Consider the following 6,204-nt stretch of genomic DNA (forward strand, 5'->3'; position numbering starts at 1 on the left):
CAGTAACTTCTGGAGGGAAGTGAGTACTTTGAAAAGGTCAAAAACTTCACATTGCTTGAATGAGGCATTCGTTCCAGATTTGAATTATCGTCAAGTTTGTTTTATTTTATTACAGCTAGTTCTAAAAGGGTCTGCTGTAGGCTCGGAGAATACTGATTTGCATATGAGAACTGAGTTTCATTACGTGTGTGTAAAATACAATAAAGTTGAGCACAAATGGGATTAACAACCACATCAAAATCATTGACGATTGCAGGGCGAATCGAGGGCGCTGCTCACGTTAGTTACTTACTGCATGACTTACTTATATATTACCTAATCGTGAAGTCAAAATGTTGTATTTCAGTCGTTCATTAAATAAAAATACAAATGAAAGTATATGAATAAAATATGTTTGATACCCAGGGCCAAGGCACATCTCACGACAGTGCCGAATATTCGGTTGCCGCCAGTCAGGACCCGGAGTACCTTCGGTAGCAGGTATAATTGGCTTGGAATTGCCGATGAGAATGGGAAGAATAACGACACCAACGGCTAATGAAATTTGATGTAGTGGATTCTTGGATCCTGAAGAGTTTCACGAGAATCTTGGAGTTTCCAAAGATAGCACTTGGAGAAGAACAAGCGATGAATTATGAAGCGTACGAAAGATTTTTCGGCCAATGACCGACTACGGCCGCTGTTCTTAAGCCCAAACGTTGTCAAATGGACTAAAAGGATGATAACAATTATTTGAGAAGCTCAAGCAATACTTATGAGGTAAAGGAATTGCTGAAATTGAAGTGGCAAGACGTAACGCGGCAAAACATGACAAACTTGCCACATTCCTGCATCCGTCAATGCGATTAGAGTTTTGTGATTTACTACGTTCTTAGAATGCCAATTATAAAAGAAAGATCTTTTGACGTTAAAACGTGAATGCAACAACACAGAGTATTCAGGCGTCGATAATCGATAAAATGAGATGAGAGACCTTCGATTCGGAACATTTAGGAACTTTCAACCGATTTCTAGAAGTGTTTTTCGAGAAGTGTTCGTATGGAAAAACATTCAGAGTAACTGTAATACATCTCGGATGCGCTAATTTTCATCAAGATGAAATGGACGCTCCGTACATGTTACAGTATTTAACGCAGTGTCCTGATTTAAAGACCTAAATAGGTAATTGTCGGCGATTTTTGTTTTTGATAGTGAGAGATGGAAAGAAGCTTCTTAAAACTTCGAGTGTATTGTAACACACATTTGAAAAGTGGCAGCAAACATTTTTATCATCCAACTGTCGCAGAACGGCAGCGTTATTAGCTGACCGGTTGACTAGAAGACATCTCTTTAGTCAACGGCTGACCATCGAAGGGCCTGGCCGCTTGAATCTGGAATGGGCAGGAAAGATATAGTGCGAATTTGTTGTCTGAAATGTAAAAACTAAAATCATTATACATCATATCATATCATCATACATCGTACGTCTACATCGTACATCATACTTCATACATCATCATACATCATACATCATACATAGTATTAAAGTTCGAAACCAAAGACTGGATGTTTCGGATGTTCGGATATTCAGAAACTGACGTCACCCAATTTTTTTTCCTTTGACGTCATCGATCTAAACTCGGCTAGCCAAATTTCACAGTCTGGAAACGAACGCGCAGTAGAGCGGACGTATGAGAATCGCGCTCCGTAGATTTCGAGTACCGGATTCTCTACCTCCTGGATTATGCGCTCCGGGTCCGCTTCCTGGTGCAACTCGACTTCCAAGACAAGCGCTCCGTGATTTCTACACTCCAGGTCCGCAACCTGATGAAACTCGACTTCCAGAGCAAGCGCTCCGTAGTTTCTGCGCTCCAGGTCCGCTACCTGGTGACTTTTGACCATCAGGACTAATTTTCCGTAGATCTAGCTGTCCAGGTACTCCACCTGGTGGAATTTGACATCCAGGAAATACGCTCCATAGTTCTGGCTGTCCAGTTTCTTGACCTGGTGACTTCTGCAAGCGCTGCGTAGATTCTGCTCTGCAGGTCCGCTTCCGGGTGAAACTCGTTGGAGGTGGTTGGCGGTGGTTGGAGGTGGTCGGAGGTGGATAGGGGTGGTTGCGGATGATCGAGGTGCACGAGAAGGAGGTCGAGGAAGACAAGGAAGACGAGGAGAACAAGGTGGACGAGGAGGACGTGGATGTGTGCACTGTGAGTAAAACATTTTTATAATACTTAATGGCAATTGTAATTATACTTTGTCTGGAATTTTTTAAACTTGTCAGGTTTACAATAAATTATTTCAATTTCATTTTCGAGCAAGCCAAAATTCAGTGGCTATCAATGCGCTAATAAAATTTGCATAGTATTTTATAATTTTCTCACAATCTTCTTGGTGAAATATGTCAATGAAAGAATTATATTGATCCTTGCACAATATTTTTGATGCATTCTGATACTATAAATATTTATTATTATTGTAATGTACATTACGATGTGTGTTGAATTGTCATTTTGTGTGAAATACTTTATTGCAGAAGTAAAGCGGGTGGCAAAAGGGCCTGTTATCGTTGGTTCAGGTGTGACTACTCAAAATTTAGAAAAATACCTTACAGCAGATGCTGTTATCGTTGGAACAAACTTCAAAACTGACGGACAATGGGAAAACGCGGTTAATTCAGGCCGAGTGAAATGCTTCATGGAAAAACTTGGGAAGCTTCGATAGCTTGAAAATAAGCAGACATTGAACATTCACAAATTGCGAACTCGCGTCAAAATAATTTACTGGAAGTTACACGTTAGGGGCCATCCATAAATTACGTCACTCATTTTAGAACTTTTAAACCCCTCTCCCCGTCCTCGTCACAGGTTGTCACATTTTTAGAACCCCCTCCCCACTGATGTAACGTCACAAATTTTTCAAACTTACGCATGTATTTAAGAGGAATCAAAATAAAACAGTTATTTTCATTTTTTTCTTATTTTGATTAAATAATCTTTGATGAAATCAACATAGAGTCAAATATGTATGATAACAGAAAGAAAAAACGACTAGTTAGTAAACAAAAAGCGACTATTTAGGCATCTCCAAGACGCTCAATTTATATTTTTTCAAAGTTTTTCACCAAGTCAACTTTAATCGGCAAATATTTTGAACAAATTTTGAACTACATAATTTTTAGTCACAATCGTTTCAAAAATGTTCCTATGAAGAATTTTTTTCTGATTGTACACCTAAAAGTATCCTCTTGGACGTTAATAATGAATAATTAAAGTCAATTCAAAATGGTTGTCCCTTTGTTACAAATTCTATTTTCGACCGTTTATTCCGTGCTTAGTGAATTGGGAAATGGACATTTTTGGATTTTGATTGAAGTTTTGATGATTAAAATGATGCTGGAGTGAATTCTTTGATGCGCTGCATGAATTGAATTTTCCGAGAGGAATCTATGAGACGCAGTTCCAATACGGTGCGATCAACATATTTGAAATTACAGCCGGAAACCGAAAAAATTCTTTTTTCATATTTTTCTGCTGTCCGTCTTTGCATCGTAATTTCTCTGCAGTTGATCCTACGCTCTTTCTGGTGCATTTTCTGAGTTCCTGGGGGTGCAATTAGTCAGGAAATAGTCATACAAGTCGATTCTGGAACCGCGAATTTTTGCCTCCAAGAATGAAGAAAAAAGTAAGGCTAACCCCTTTGCAATTTTGGCGAAAATTTTTGCGATTTGGAAAGGTGCTGGAATAAATTAATTGTGGCACTATTCCGACTTGATTTTGCGGGAGAAATCGATTGGGCGCAGTTCCAATACGCTGCGATCAACGCATCGAAAGTTACAGCCAAAAAACAAAACCTGTGATTATATGAATCCTTACGTAATGTTTTTGATGTGTTCTTATACTGAAAATATTTATTGCTATTCCAGGTACAACCCGAGGTGGTTATCGGTGGTTGTTCGAGGTGGTTGGCGATTGTTGGAGGTGGTCGGAGGTGGACGAGGAGGAGGACGAACTGAACTGAGTCTCAAAGCCCTGTTGACATAAAAGCAGCTATTCGATAGAAATTATAGTTTATAGTTTACACAGCCCATTGCATGATATTTCATTATAAATACATATGTTTCAATGTATTTAGGAATAATTTATCAAATATACAGAAGTCATGTGCAAATAATAAATGAATTGATTCGACCGCAGTTTGATGTATTCATTAGAGCTTTACCAATAAATTTAAGCTTTGTTACTTCTTTTATTTTATTATGGATAATCAAAAACATTTCCGACTAATCGTGCTGTGGAAGCATGGGGATTAAACCAAATGTAGCAAAAGATTAGAAACAGTGTATGTGGAGTACGGGTATTTTTCTAATAATGCAAATAGAATAGAATACCACGTCTTGCGAATTAGCTTTCCAGACAGAGATGAATGATGAATTTTAAGGACTGCATTATCGTTGTTGAATACTCTATGCCTCATGGGAAAAGAAAATCTGTAACGACAAAATTGATGCACCGGATCATCGTCGACTTTAACTTTTGAAATGTCCTACCATTTCCGAACACCTCCAACCATCCTATTTACCTATATTACTAGATTAGCTATGATATGAAAAGAGAAGAATTATTCGTTTCGAAATGGGATTCTATTCGACGCGCGCTCGATGTATTCCATGACATTAATATTCATAATTATTCCAACAACTTTTCATTTGCTCTCTCGATCTTGAATTTTCATAGGCATAGAATCGAAACGTTGTTTTAGCTGGTCGCAAGTGAAGCATCTGCGTTGGGTGGAGGAGCAGAATTGTTTTTCGAAAAGTATTCGGATGGAAAAAAATTCGGAGTAACTGTAATACATCACGGATGCGCTAATTTTGAACGAGATGAAATGGACGCTTCGTATATGAGACAGTATTTAACGCTGCGTAGTGATTTAAAGACCTAAAAAGGCGATAGGGAGAGAAAGAACGACGCTTCTTAACACTTCGAGTGTATTTTAACACAAATTTGAAAGATACGAGCGAAATTTTTCATCATCCAACTGTCGCAGAACGGCAGCGTTATCAGCCGAGTCGTTCACTGAAGAATATATCTTCAGTCAACGGCTGACCATCGAAGGGCCTGGCCGCTTGAGTCTGGAATCGGCAGGAGAGATGAAGTGTGTATTTCTTGTATGAAACGTGAAAACTAAAAGCATTATACATCATATCATATCATCATACATCGTACACCATGCATCATACATCGTACATCATACATCATACATCGTCATACATAGTATTAAAGGTCGAAACCAAAGTTCGGATGTCGGATGTTCAGAAAGTGACGTCACCAATTCAAAATCAGCTAGCCGAATTCCTCAGTCGGGAAACAACCGCGCAGTAGAGCGGACGTACGAGAGTCGCGCTCCGCAAATTTCGAGTACCGGGTTCTCAACCTCCCGAAACTCGACTTTCAGGACACGCGCTCCGTAGTTTTTGCGCTCGAGGTCCACTACCTGCAGGAACTCGACTTCCAGAACAAGCGCTCCGTAGTTTTGGCTGTCCAGGTACTTGACCTGATGACTTTTGACCTCCGGGAGTAATTTTGCGTAGTTTCGGCTGTACAGGTTCGTGACCTCGTGACTTTTGACCAAGCACTGTGTAGCTTCTGCGCGGGTCCGCTACGCGGTGAAACTCGACTTCCAGGATAAGCGCTCCGTGGTTCCTGCTTCATGTTTACAATAAATTATTTCAATTCGTTTTTCGCGCAAGCCCAAATTCAGTAGCTGTCAGTGCGCTAATAAAATTTCTCGACTTCCAGGATAAGCACTCCGTGGTTCCTCGTTCATGTTTACAATAAATTATTTCAATTCGTTTTTCGCGCAACCCCAAATTCGGTAGCTGTCAGTCCGCTAATAAAATTTCTCGACTTCCAGGATAAGCGCTCCGTGATTCCTCGTTCATGTTTACAATAAATTATTTCAATTCGTTTTTCGCGCAACCCCAAATTCGGTAGCTGTCAGTCCGCTAATAAAATTTCTCGACTTCCAGGATAAGCACTCCGTGGTTCCTCGTTCATGTTTACAATAAATTATTTCAATTCGTTTTTCGCGCAACCCCAAATTCGGTAGCTGTCAGTCCGCTAATAAAATTTCTCGACTTCCAGGATAAGCACTCCGTGGTTCCTCGTTCATGTTTACAATAAATTATTTCAATTCGTTTTTCGCGCAACCCCAAATTCGGTA

Source organism: Neodiprion virginianus, chromosome 2 (assembly GCF_021901495.1).
Source record: "Neodiprion virginianus isolate iyNeoVirg1 chromosome 2, iyNeoVirg1.1, whole genome shotgun sequence".
NCBI lineage: Eukaryota > Metazoa > Arthropoda > Insecta > Hymenoptera > Diprionidae > Neodiprion > Neodiprion virginianus.